The sequence below is a fragment of the Lissotriton helveticus genome, chromosome 1_2 (assembly GCF_964261635.1).
Source record: "Lissotriton helveticus chromosome 1_2, aLisHel1.1, whole genome shotgun sequence".
Lineage (NCBI taxonomy): Eukaryota > Metazoa > Chordata > Amphibia > Caudata > Salamandridae > Lissotriton > Lissotriton helveticus.
This window is the reverse complement of record NC_136058.1, coordinates 287,595,934-287,610,711: the sequence shown is the minus strand read 5'-3', so window position 1 is coordinate 287,610,711 and position 14,778 is coordinate 287,595,934. Positions and strand designations below refer to the sequence as shown.

General features: G+C 46.0%; 1 non-coding gene and 1 pseudogene across 2 annotated transcripts in view; one reads left to right on the top strand and one right to left on the bottom strand.

Annotated features, from left to right (window-relative positions):
• The window catches only part of LOC144807854 (DBIRD complex subunit ZNF326-like), a 263,958-nt pseudogene that overhangs the window by 214,307 nt on the left and 34,873 nt on the right, over nt 1-14,778 (top strand). The window lies entirely within an intron of this gene.
• Nucleotides 13,605-13,720, bottom strand: LOC144808098 (U5 spliceosomal RNA). The gene has a single exon (XR_013606630.1). It is a non-coding gene; the product is annotated as a U5 spliceosomal RNA (small nuclear RNA).

The following is a 14,778-nucleotide window of genomic DNA, read 5'->3' as shown; positions in this document are numbered from 1 at the left end:
ATATAGCTGCCACAGCAATTATGTTTTTCGACTGTACATGGATTCTGAAGGTGTGAACATCACATGGCTATATGAGCATTAGTAGAGTATTTCCCCATTCCTTTTCTCCTATTACGTGTAAAGACAAGGTTGTGGCCCCATGACTAACACTCAGATACAAAAGAGGTCGGTAGTAGTGTTCTCCTCATTCAAGGAGAAGCGTCCGCACATAAAGTAATCTATCTCAAGATACAAAAATACACGTGTAATTATAGACTTTTCATAGATTTTCATCAACAAATAATGGGTGCTTATATAGCCAGATACACACTCACTACCAAGAGTGTTGTACAGCACACAAAGTGCATATCATATTGAAAACAGGAACAAGCTAAGTTAGCACACCACCTAATGTTAGAGTATTGTAGACTACTAGGTAATCCTAGATCCTTCCTTAGAATCGATCAATTCCAACAGATATTTGGTAACTATTTCGCAATTGGATATACACAATGTCCAATTCATAAACCGTAACAACGGATTCAGAAATCCAAACCAAGTAGTATTCTTTAAATTCTTTATTAAATATCCATATGTAGATTAGACTTCTCAGCTCACACCGCCGACACGTGTTTCGTCTCTTTGCGAGACTTTTTCAAGGCTGGAAGTGTCAAACAAATAATACAATAAATATTTCATAAATATCTTATACAAAAATCATTATCATAGTCAGAGGAAAAACACTACAACAATTGCATAAGAACAATGCAATACATACAAGTTTAAAAATACCTAATGTGCAAAAACATTGTGCTAGAACTGAATTGTACTTAATTCGTCATATGACATATTTCAAAATATCTATGCAGATTCATTCAACATAAGAAGTAGAAATATTATATTTATCTGTTACAAGTTTTACCATCATACAGATATATTGATACTCAGTCCAATGCTGGGAGACATATGAGGTAAGAGTAAACTCACAGCCGTAGTGGTCGTAGTTAATGTAATATAGTGATTAAGACTAACAAATGTGATGTTCTGAGGGTGACGACACGCTATCTGGGTTATCAAAGTAAGACCCAAGTATATCAAAAAAGACCTACCAGATATTATAAGCACGTATAGTGGTGATCTGTAGTAGGCCAACCCCTCCGAGTTTCCCTGTATCCGAAAGTTGAGCCCCTCAAAGTTTAATGGTGATAATTTGATTAGCACCCAGCAGTCCTAAAAAAAGGGAGAACAACAGAAGTCAGTAACCGACCAAGATCGTATGAGTGTCTATAGCCAACGTAGTTCTAATCTCAATAAGGCCAGTAGCAGACACTATATACACCAACATAAGTGTCTCTTGAGTCTCTAAAACAGGGCCTGGTTCTAATAAGTGTAACCCAAGAAACAAATAGTGAAACCACAGACTCACCTCTCATATAGAACAAAATAAGTGAGGAATTTTCCAACAGGGATGCCACTTCTAAATATCTTCAATAGTGAGATGTCTACAGAAAAGGCAGTAGATGAAACATTCTTATATGCTCAATATAAAAAAAAAACAGTAGGTATAGATCTATCAAACACCACTCACCAAATATTGATGTGGTTGAATAATCCTGGCATACTAATTCAGCATCGAATATCACAATGTAATTAAAAAATTTCGCGAAGTAAAGTTCAACAATATAGTGTCAAGAAAAGAAAGTCATAAGACGACATGCAATAAGCAACAGCAACGACAGACAGTTTTACATAAGCTGAGCTGTATGATTTGTTTAGTAAGGGCAAATGCACAGGGTCTCCGAGTAACGCACTTCCATAGTGAGTAAGATAAGGACAGATGTGTTTTTTCTCTACTATATCGATTTTTCGACTTGCCACAAGAACTCGGCGTGTGGATTTGGAGACGCCAACTGGGGGTTTCAAGACCGACCCTGACAGGTGACTACCTTAAAGCGACTTTCATATTGTGTTCCAAACGAAGAACCAAAAAGGTGGGACCATTAGACGGTGCAAAACGTGCACTTCACATTATTAAGGTTATTACCTTAATGAAATTCTAACAGTACGCCTGAAGCAAAGTTTAAGAAGTAGGAGGTTTGGACTGTGAGAAATGCGCCCGTCCAGATTTTAGGCGAATTATACATACAAAAAAATCGATATAGTAGAGAAAAAATAATTTCTTGAACTTGGATTCACCTCATTTCGGCCATCCGCATAGAGGGAATGGATGTACTTTGATTTGACGTTTTGCTTTGGATAATAAGCACGCGTGGTGACCTCGATTGCGCCCTGAAGAAGTTCCGCTTGACGGAACGAAACGCGTTGGCTGGTTTCTTAAATGGACTATTAAAAGAACCTTGAACTTTTTTGCAATTAAGATTCAGCGTCTTTTCATTTGGGACATTCTTTGATTGCGTATTCTACCATCCATATTCAGGGGAGATTTAAACTTTGAAGCGGTGCTTTTTCAAGTTTGAAAAATATACACTTCCAAAGTTAATTCATGCCCTCTCTATTATCTGAAGGAAGACCTTTCAGTATAGAAAATTTCTATTCTCCATGACTATGGAAGTGCCTTCCCAGTGTGTTCTTGTGGTTTGAGAGTCTGCCATTTATTTCAGTACTAGCAGCCCGTCCCAACGTTGTCCGGGTATGAATTGCTGCCGGCCAGTAGTATAATGTTTTGTAGGATTTCGTTTTGATAGCATTTCTTATCTGTGACAGGCCTGTGAAACGCTCCGATTCACAGTGCACTGCTGATGCACTTAAGAGTGCGCGTTCAGTAGTGTGTGAACTCGAGTTTCCCTACTTTATTTTTCCTTGCAATATTATATAGTGCGAACTCGACAACATGGCATGAGCACAATTTACATTACAGAAGAACACATTCATTTGTGGTAGGCACGGGGAGACAAAGCGATTTGCCTGGATTCACAGGATGTTGAGCTGATGCCGAGATTCGAACGTAGCTCCCCAGCTCTAAAGTTCACAATTCTAGAACTTGTGGCGGGAGGTGTGTCTAAAAGTGTATGTCAGTGCTGGCCATCAATGAGAGAGACCTGTGCATTTTTCAAATCGGTTGTGAAAAAATATGAGTATGTTGCTAGAGATGTGGGCTGCCGTGCCACCAATGTACTTACCGGGGAGGGTAAACACCCATTGTTCCGCAACTTACTTTCCGCATACCATCACTCCGCATACTTTCATTACGAAAGTACCATGACTCCGCAATGCCATTATAACGTATGGCATTACATTTTATATGCTTTTACCACACATACATTTGCAACGAAATTCGTTGTAAATGCATGAATGGTAAAAGCATGTTTTTTTTTAAATGTTTGGATAAGGTAAGTATGGGTATAGGGGTATATGTTTTGGGGTACTGAGGTATATGTTTTTGGGTGTTTGGGTATTTTAAGGGTTCAGATATAGTTTTGGGTTATGGGGTACAGGGGTAGTTTTAGGGTTTAGGGATAGGTATGGGTTTTGGGGTACAGGGGTATTTTTAGGGTTCAGGGCTAGGTTTGGGTTTTGGGGTACAGGGGTATTTTAGGGTTCAGGGGTAGGTTTGGGTTTTGGGGTACAGGGTTATTTTTATGGTTCAGGGCTAGGTTTGGGTTTTGGGGTACAGGGGTATTTTTAGGGTTCAGGGGTAGGTTTGGGTTTTGGGGTACAGGGGTATTTTAAGGGTTCAGGGCTAGGTTTGGGTTTTGGGGAACAGGGGTATTTTAGGGTTCAGGGGTAGGTTTGGGTTTTGGGGTACAGGGGTATTTTTAGGGTTTAGGGCTAGGTTTAGGTTTTGGGGTACAGGGGTATTTTAGGGCTCAGGGGTAGGTTTGGGTTTTGAGGTACAGGGGTATTTATAGGGTTCAGGGCTAGGTTTGGGTTTTGGGGTACAGGGGTATTTTTAGGGTTTAGGGATAGGTTTGGGTTTTGGGGTACAGGGTATATTTATAGGGTTAAGATGGGTTAGAGTTTAAGGGTGTTGGGGTATTTTAAGGAGTAAGGGTGGGTTATGATTATGGGGTGCAGGGGTATTTAAAGGGAGCAGGGTGGACACCCGGGACTGGAATGTACAGAACCTGGGGGAAAAAAACAGTGAAATATTCGGCGCCCAGCACACGCCCACAATATGAGATATGGCATGAAAGGTAGAACACAAAAACAACAGTTGATGGACAGAATGCAGAACAATGTCATACATTCACCCCAGTACAAAGATCTAGGTCTAAATCTATCATATTTTTGTACTTGCATACCACCTCAGTTCAGACATGGCCATATGCAAATCAGCCTTGACCCTGTGCCTCATGGGAACAGTCCAGCCCGAACTACCAAGCCATGTCTTTCCTGGACCAGAATCAAGCACTCTAGGACCGGTGTCTGCCTATCAGCCATCTTCAACCAGAATAGCTTGACTCCAGAGGTATGGAGAGCATGGGGCTCACGTCTGAGCATACCCATCCTACTCGGGGTGACAAATGCAAAAACAACAGTTGATGGACAAAATGCTGAACAATGTCATACATTCACCCCAGTACAGATATCTGGGCCTAAATCCATCGTTTTTTTGCACTCCACACCACCCCAGTTCAGACATGGCCATATGCAAATCAGCCTTGACCCTGTGCCTCATGGGAACAGTCCAGCCCGAAGGGCGGAACATACCACACGCCCCCAGCGTATGTCACGCCCCCAGCACACGCCCACAGCACAACGCAGACATGCCCACAAGGGACTACTTTGCTGGCACGGTTCTTTTACCTTTTAAATGTATACGGTGGGTGTCTGCATGGTGGGTGTCTGCATTGCCTATGTCCTTATGCTGCAACTGCCCTTTCCAACGCTGTATTGGGTGTTGTGATTGGTGCTGTGGTTCCTGAGATTACCCGCCTCAAAGATTTGGGCTCTCTCTTTATTATATTAGTATGGATTACCCTTTTACCTGTGTTTGGTACTCTTTTGTAACATGCACACGTCACTTTTCTCTTGTAACACACTGTTTGCTACCTCTTGCATTTTGTTTGCTTTTGATACTTGCACAAGTGCCACCATTGCCTACGTAACGTTTGTTCTTGTGTTTGAGTGTCCTCCATTTATTGCAGTATTATATCTCTACTTGTACTTTGTACGCTTTTGTAACCTGCACAGGTCACTTTTTCCTCCTGTAATGCACCGTTTGCTACCTCTTGTATTTTGTTTGCTCACGATTATCACTTTTACCTCAAGTAATGTAACGTTTGCTTTTGTAATTTGTTCACTTGTAATGTTCGCATGTATCAGTTCTGTTCCTATTGTGAAGCGCTCTGACACCTTCGGGTAAAGTCTGCGCTATATAAAAACGCATAAATAAATAAATAAATAAATAAATAAATAAACAATAGGATGGAAGTTATCCCAAGGCAGACCCCTCCCCCTCCGAACCCCTCCCCCGGCTGGAGACAAACCCTGGAATCTCCACCCACATACATGCAAATGGTTTCCTTGCACAAATACTGCTGCTCGGAGCCTCGCTCCGACGGATTCTTTCCTGCCCTTTGAATTTGGCTTGCTTCCTTTGCACAGTTAAACCCTCTCAGCCTAGCGAGGGTATCTAAAATAAACCACAACTGATGACAAAGGGTAAACAATATGCAGCAGCTTCTAGCCCTGTGACTGCTTGCTGATGTTACTTTTTTACTTTTTACGCTTTCATGCTACTTTTAACAGCTGAGAGCGTATTTTTGAAAGGCCTGAGGCAGCTGGATATTGATTTTCGAACAGTTACATATGATTAGTAGTCGAACCGCACAACTGCTCCACATCACATTCTGGAAATAAGAACCCTGTGCTAAAGTTGCCTGCCAGCCTAAAAATAAACAAAGTGCAGCATAATTTTGAAGTGACACTACATTCCAGTTTGGGATACCCTGGAGACCATTGGCCATTGCTTGCCGTTTGCAGTGCTCCAAGAATTTATTAAAGATTGATTAGTGTCTCTGGTGTTTGTTGTGACAGACAGACCTGATGCAGATAGCAATTGAGCCCAAACTGTCTGGATAGCTTCAGCCCATAAAAAATGTAAATGAAAATAAAAATAACAATCACCCAGGTTGGTTGGAAGCGGGGATCGAACTCCCAAACATGAAAAGGACTGACATTACGATCTAACCTCTGAGCTATTGTGGGATGCATTAACTGTGGAGCGAAACTGGCTGCCTTTCAATATGAAATTAGTGAGCATGAAACCTAATTTCCTTACATCATATTTTGAGCAATACAGTGAATGCCCCTTGGTTCGGCCCCCCACTCCCCAGGGGGAGAGGGATAGTGGCTGGACCGGGGGTCTCAGTGGAGGCCACCCCCGGGAAGCAGAGCCCGAACACCAATGGAGAGGATTGGCGAGAGATAAGGGAAGGGAAACAAGGAAGGAGAAAGAGCTGGCCCACCAGATAATAGGGCTGGGCCAGCGTAGTCGTAAATCTAGGGTTAGGAATGTGGTAGGGAGATAGGGGTATTTAAAGGTGGGCACCGGCACAAGGCCCTCTTTCTCCAGGGAATTTTGTCAGGAAAAGACCCGCCCACCCACCCGCTGAGGAACAAGATTTCAGGGGGTGGAGGGGCTGGAGAAGGAGGTGAGATTTGTCGCAGAGGCATAGTGGACTTGCAAGAGGTCCTTTGGTTCGGAAAAAGGGACAGCAGGCAGTACGTACAAAGCGATCCAAGAATAGTACAAAAAGCAGGTTGCAAAGCGGGCACAGACCGCAAACTGGGCAGTCAGGACCCAGGGGGTCACTGGCAAGCTCCCCGAGCCGTCTGTGTTCAGGTGAACCGGAAGTAAACAATTACACAACAGAGGGCAGAGCCTGTGACATGGAGGAAGTTCGGGTACCGGTTACCGGGGCACCTCGTAGAGATGGGTGGGGGAACAGCCAACCAGGTTTGACGGGCGGGAAGCACATCGGCTTGCCCAGGTAACAAGAGGGTACGCACCGGAAGGGAAGAGGCCCCGGGCTGGGAACAAACGTTTACCCGGAAGGAAATGTGCGGACACCGTAAGTGAAAGGTCACCCGGCCGGGTGGGAACCGGCTGGTTACCCGGGAGTGAGGGGGCACCGGAAGCGAGAAGGGTCATCCGGTTGGGTTGAAGCAGACGCTTACCCAAGGGGTGCGTGGCAACCGGAGGTAAAAGGTTACCCGGTCGGGCTGGAAGCAGAAGCATGCCCGGAGAGAAAGGAAAGGGTGCGTCCCCAGGTGATGGGTTTACCTTGGCAAAGATAGCTGCACTGAATGTAGGGCACAGTACAGAGCAAATGTGGTTAAGGTAACAGTCTTTACGAACAAGGCTCTAACTAAACGCGCTTCACGCGGCTTGCGCTGTGAATTTGTGCTATTCTGTGGCACTCTGTTTTATTGTAGGGACTCTGTCCTTTTAGTTGTGGAATATAGTTTTAATCAGTGAATGCCCCACATACCTGCACGATAATTGTTTTGCACCGCTGCTTAGCGGGTCCTCGGCACCATCACAAACTTTCTTGGACGCCATTTTGGCTTGGGGAGAGTTTGGACGCCTGGCGGGCGCCATTTTGGGACAACATTTGAGTTGTCAGGCGGTCACCTAAGACGCCTATTTAAGACGGTCACATCTGCGGGCCGGTCTGAACAAGCTAACTGTCTTTACGAACAAGGCTCTAACTAAACGCGCTTCACGCGGCTTGCGCTGTGAATTCATGCTATTCTGTGGCACTCTGTTCTATTGTAGGGACTCTGTCCTTTTAGTTGTGGAATATAGTTTTAATCAGTGAATGTCCCACATACCTGCACGATAATTGTTTTGCACCGCTGCTTAGCGGGTCCTCGGCACCATCACGAACTTTCTTGGATGCGATTTTGGCTTGGGGAGAGTTTGGACGCTTGGCGGGCGCCATCTTGGGACAACATTCGAGTTGTCAGGCGGTCACCTAAGACGCCTATTTAAACCTGCCACATGCTAGCGCGCAGCGAGCGCGCCGTGGACGCGCCGGAGGCGAGCCCATCTGCGCCCATCCGCGACCAAACGGGACCAGGGGCCATAAACCCTGGCCCGTTTGTCAGGTATAGTAGATCGGAGCTGATGAATCTACATCAGGGGAACCCAGAGCTCAGTGAGGATTGTCTTACATTGCTACGGAAGCAAGGACTACTCACATCAGTGTTTGAGCAGAAAAGTATGAAGAACAGGAAAGCAGATAAGATTCTGACGTATGGTCTTTTGAACACCGAGGGCCAGATGTAGGTGGCCAATTACCGGTCGGTAACGGCCGAATTCGGCCGTTACCGACCGGTAATTGGAATTTGAGATGTAGGTCACTCAATTTTACAGAATCGGTAAATTTACCTATCGGTAAATTTACCGATTCTGTAAAATACCGAGTCGGTATTTTTACCGAATCTGTAAAATGGAGATGTAGGTGGGACTCTTCTGAGTCCCACAAGCCTTACCGAATCGGTATTTTACCATAAAATCCTATTTGATGGTAAAATACCGATTCCGGTGTGCATGCACATGTGTGCATGCACACCTGTGCCATATGACAGATGCCTGCCACATAGCACCCGGAAGCGTTTTGGGGGTGCTAGAGGGTGTCAAAGTGACACCCCCTGCACCCTTGTGAAATTCGGTGTTTACCGATTCGGTAATTCGGTAATGCCCATTCATTCTTATGGGCTTCAAAGCCCATAGGAATGAATGGGCATTACCGGTCGGTATTTACCGAATCGGTAAATACCGAATTTTACCGATTCGGTAAATGCACATCTGGATTTACCTACATCTCGGTACTTCTATTTTACCACTTCTTAAATACCGATTCGGTATGATTCTGTATTTAAGAGGTGGTAAAATAAAATTACCTACATCTGGCCCCAGATCGCTTCAGAAACATAATTTAGAAATCTTCACACTATTACAAGATGAGGAGTAAGATATCTTGGGGGTCACAGAGACGTGGCTGGAAGACTCATCCACGCCAGATGTGGTGGCCTCCCTTCCCCCTAAGTATATGGCTATTTGTCAGAATCGAGCAAATGCTAAGAGAGGAGGGGGGGTCGCTTTCCTCTATAATAGCTGCTGGAAGGCAGAAAAAGTCTGTGCTGAAAGCTTGTGCGGTGCAGTTATTTTAGGGGTTAAATTTGAGGTGGGTACGGACTGCTTGTTCATCCTACTGGTGACCGTCCTCCTCGGGCTGCCCCTGACTTTGTGGATGGTTTTGCAGAGCTGGTCTATGACCTTAGGTCTCGCTATACGGACCTGTTGGTCATGGGAGATTTTAACTTCCACTGGGAGATATCTCCCAAAGAGGGGCCGGCAAGCCATCTAGAGGAAGCATTAACAGCGCTTGGACTGATACAACATGTTGCAGGTCCCACCCATGACAAGGGCCACACGTTGGATCTGGTGTGGTCGACTGACCCCGGGGCCAGACCGGTAGTTAGTAGACCATGTGTATGGTCTGACCATTACTTGATCAGGGGATCAGGAGGTGGCACTAGAATATGAAGGGAAACCCAGGCTTGCCTGGAAAACTGTGAGGCGATGGAACGCCATAAACGAGGAAGAATTGGTGGGAAACTTATTAAATTCCACCGCACCTACCACATGCCATGACAATATAGAGGTCACCTGTCAGAAGGTGGTGGACAAACTAAAATCAACCATCGAAGTGGTGGCACCGGCTAGAAAGGTGAAAATGGTGGATAAAGGAGCAGGAGCGCCTTGGTTTAATGACTCGCTGAGGTTAAGGAAACAGGCCCTCCGGAAGGCTGAGAGAGCCTGGAGGAGGGATTATAATACGACGGCACAGAGTCTATATCAGCAAGAGCTGGCCGCGTATAAAAAGGCTATCCTAGCACGAAAATCTGAGTTTTTTGAGACCAGGATTGCAACAGCCCGATATCCGCAGAAAGAAGTCTTCAAGGTGCTCTCTGAATTGAGGAAGAATAAGGAGCAGAGGCCTGAATTTTCACAGGAGGACTGCCAAAGATTCCAGGATTTTTTCATTAAGAAAATTGAAGATCTCCTGTTAGAAATCTCTTGCACTCCCGTTCTAGAATGCTCACTACAAGTTACACCTCTTAGCCCTAAAGTTGATAACCCCCTGAATACCTTCCCCTTGATTACGAAGGAGATGCTAGCCAGCCTGGTTGGGAGGGTAAAGTCAGGCTCCCATGTGGATCCTTGCCCCCCGAGGGTTTTTAAGCTAGCTATGCCAGGGATGGAAGAGGATGTTCTTAACCTTCTAAATAAGTCGTTGGAAACTGGACAAGTTCCGGATATGCTTAAGGAGGCCCGCCTGATTCCGCTGCTTAAGAAGCCAGGGGCAGATGTCAAAAATGTAAATAATTTTAGGTCCATCTCCCAATTACCCTATTTAGCAAAGGTTTTGGAACAGCATGTACTGACATACCTCTCAAAGCATCTGGAGACCAAGAGCAGAATCAGGCCGGATTCCGGGTACATCACAGCACGGAGCTGGTGATGGTGTCTATTTTAGACGAATTGAGGTGTAGAGCTGATAAGACGATCCCAGGGGCCCTGGTGCTACTCGATCTCTCCGCGGCTTTTGACACGGTGTGTCATAGTCAACTGTTGTCGCGTGTGAGAGACCTGGGCATCGGGGGGTCCGCACTAGGTTGGCTTACCTCTTTCTTGCAAGATAGATCGCAGAAAGTGCAGTTGTCCGACCTAGTATCAACATCAGCGGCCATTACCTGTGGAGCGCCGCAGGGCTCGGCCCTCTCACCGCTCCTTTTTAACATCTACCTGCAGCCATTGATTTCTGCTCTTAATCAGATGGAATGTCAGATTTTTAATTATGCTGACGACACGCAGATCGTCATCCAAATAGAGGATTCCCCAGGAGCACAAACCAGGTTGCATAACATCTTAAAGTATACGGTAAATTGGATGTCCGCCAACTCCTTGAAGATTAATCCGGATAAAACCGAGGTGCTGCCTATAACTATCTCAGGCAGCCCTTGGAACGATGGGTTTTGCCCAAGGAGTTGGGCAGGACGCCGGAACCAGCAACCGTGGTGAAAAGCTTGTAAAATTGTAAAATCCATATTGACAGCAATTTGTCTATGAAGAAACAGGTGTCTGTAGTGGTAGGCACGTGTGTTGGTCTTCTGAGACAGCTTCGCAAGATCTCCCAATTGCTGTCATTTTCCACTCTAAGAAGCGCTGTGTCAGCCATGATCCAGGGACTACGGCAACGCGCTGTATATAGGGATGCCCCAGCAACAACTTGCAAGGCTTCAGACAGTAATGAATGATGCAGCAAGGCTGATTTTTAAGAAGCCTAGGAAGACGCAAGCTTCACCTCTCTTGCGTCAGCTACATTGGCTCCCTGTTAGACAGAGGGCATTGTTTAAAGGATTGTGTATCTACCACAAGGCACTTTATGGTAACGCGCCCAGTTACATTAAAACCAGATTATCTGGCTACACCCCTGGTAGGGTGCTGCGGTCTTCTCAAGCCACTCTCTTGGTCAATCCACGTTTCCGCCTGTCCAACTTGGGCAGGCGTGCTTTCTCCACTTTGCTCCCTGCAGCATGGAATAAACTACCACCTAATCTCCGTAAGGAGCCCAATTTACTGCCATTCCGCCGAATGTTAAAAACTATACTCTTCCGAGAAGCATGGGGAGTGTTATAAGTTAGTTACCTGTTTTTTGTAGAGTTGGCTTTTCTTGTATAAGCGCTTAGAGACCCTGGGGTGATAATGTGCTATATAAATTGAAATAAATAAAAAATTAAATAAATAAATAAAAAATAAAATAAAAAAAGGATGGTGATAGGTCACCTTGGCAAATATAGCTGCACTGAATGTAGGGCACAGTGCAGAGCGGATGGTGTAAGGACACAGGCTCGCCAGACAAAAAAAAAATAATGGCGTGTAAAGGATCGCTTGTAAGTTGGAAATGCCTAATAAACTGCGGCCTCAATTCTTCCATAAACAGAAACTTGTGTGGTCTGAATTTATTGGGTTTCGGGTGGTGCGACCATGTGGGGGGTGCCTCTGCTGAGCGGGTATCAGGCCCCGAACTAGAATGACTGCCGGTGTGTAAACTGTAATAAGTGAAGACCTAAACAGGACTGGGAATCGACATGCAGGGGGGAAAAAGGACCAGAAATGTGGGCTCTTCGCGGTGTGCGACGACCAGGATCGTAGCAATCAACTAAGATGGTAGTGAAGGTCTGCAGCCCAGGAAGCACGACCCGCGCTGTTGAGAAGCCGTGGCAGAGATCTTGAGGACAGGAGGGGTTTGCGTGCGTGGGTGTTTTCGTCCCGGAAGCCTCTTTCCACCAGTTTGTGAAGCAGCCCCAGCACAGCAAACTACAGGAAACAATTACAAGTTCTGCAGCATATATAATTTGTAAAAAAACATGGCACATGTAGCATCTGAGAATCGACACAAGAAGAAGGCTCCAGGTATAACGCTGCCGACTTTGGAGCTGCAGAACAGGGTTCGAGCCTGGGGTCACATACAAACAAGTAGTCCCTAAATGAATACATAACAGCCAGCAGTGGTACACTGTAGTTGGTCAGTGCTGCTTCCTGCAGAACGGAGACAAAAGGGAAGTGATGTATCAGACCACCAGCCAATGAGATAAGAAGAGCAATGCCAGATGTAACCAATGCCAAGTGAGAAAACAAATAGAAACGAAAGGGGTGGAGTTTCTCCACTAACACTAAGGGGCAGATTTATGTTAACTGGCGCATCCCCAGGGATGCGCCAGTTAACATGCGCCACAGTGCGCCACTGCTCCGCCACCCATGGTGCGCCGCATTTATGATGCGGCGCACCATGGTGCAAGGAAGTGAAGATGCGTGACGCATCTCTCGGCGCACGGGCGGTGCATTGCAGGAGTCATGTCGCAAGTGCGACATGACTCCTGCAATGCACAGGGGCCACCTATTCAATGTATGGTGCGTCACCCTTACGCCTGCTTCAAGCAGGTGTAAGGAATTGACGTAGAAATTGACTGAGTGAAATCTCATAGATTTCACTCAGCCACTTTTAGGAGGCGTTCCTGCGCAGGAACGCCCCCCCCCCCCCCTGCGCAGGAACGCCTCCTTATGGCGCAGGGGTTTCCAACGTGACGCATCTCCTAGATGCGTCACGTTGTAAATAGGGCGCATTGTTTGCGCCGCCGTTGCGTCACATTACGTGACGCAATTGCGGCGCAAGAAGGCGCAAGAGCCTCATAAATCTGCCCCTAATTACTTGATGCCTCGCATGCACTGCCTAATGCGAGACCTAAAAATGCCTTAATGCAACAACAAACATGAGCTTTCATTGGAGGAGGGCGATTGGTGCGTAATACGCTCATGTTCGTAGTTATTTATAAGCTGAAAATGAACATGCCGTTCTGCTTACAACCACCACTATCTTGAACGTTTAATCTAGCTCTAATACATCTATCTTTTACTTTAAATAACAACGAACAGAAGTTTTCACTAAGAATATTGGTGCACACAGGTATTACTCGTTCTTGATCAAATAAAAAAAGAGAAGTAAACATGTCATCTCGCTCCACATTTATTTACTCTGATGAACCAAAGAAATTAAACAATAATTCTATTTTTAACAGTATTGGGTAGCTCTATCACAGATAGAGCCTCCAAAAATTGAGTGAAACTCTTTAATGTTCCTCTCCACGGAAATCTTTAGTAAAAGGCGAAAGATTTATTCGGTTTGAAGAGAAACCAGAGTATGCACGTAGTTGATAGAAACAGAGACCGGAGTGAACACAACTCCTTGGACTCTCAGTGTGGGGCAGTAAAGTACATGACAACTTGAAACATGTTCTAGAGAATACTTTTTCATACCCATTCTTATCTGATTAAGTGGGAAAATTACTTCAACTACATAAGAAGGATTACAAGTGAAAGAGGATTGTGGGTATGTAAATAATTCCTACAGAAACGCACGTGACAAACCTTCGCAGTCACACGTGACCCTCGGGAGTGTAACAGCGGGTTACTTTTGTTGCTCTCTTCCCGCAAGATTTCTTTTCTAGGTATTACAACAATTTACACGAGCATAGTCTGCCTCCACTACACATGGGCAGATTTAAATAAACATTTAATTACCCGCGGGTCTTTCCGTGATTTGCTGTTGAGCCGCAGCCGGGACTCGAACCCTGGTCCAGGGTCGCAGCTCTGGTTGTTAAGTCGCCCCTTCCTCCGCCTCTCGCGCAGCTCAAGCTCCTGGGGGGCGGGGTTTGAGGGTCTGAGGGTCTGACCGGCCCCGGCACCGCCGGTGTACTATAGAGCTCTGTACCCCCTCCCGTTTTGCGCATGTGTAAGAATGGTGCGCATGCGCACATTACGGCACATGACGTCCCACCATGCCCACCATCATTCCGTGTACTATAAGCAGAATGGAGCGCTCCCAAGCGCTATAGGTCAAAGAAAACAGCAAAGTCCAGAAAGAGTCCAGGAACTCAGGTGGAGCATAGCTGCTCTAACCCGGCCCTAGGCTGCTACACCCCTTCATTTTGACCGCGCATCTCTCCAACATGAAGCGGAGCGAGTAGGGCATGTGCGGAGAAACAGCGATCGCTCCTAAATTGGCGGACAGGCTCGATCTCCCGAAGTGAAGGAAGAGAGGGCGGAGGCGCTCAAAATGGTGGGTGGCACCTCGCCGTGGACTCCAGCTGAATGCGGCCGCCGCTGGGAGGTAGGATTGCGTCCTGCGCTACCCTGGCTCGTCGAGACTCTCGCCGATCTGACATAATATCCACTAGCCTCATTTCGGTGGAGACCCCCCA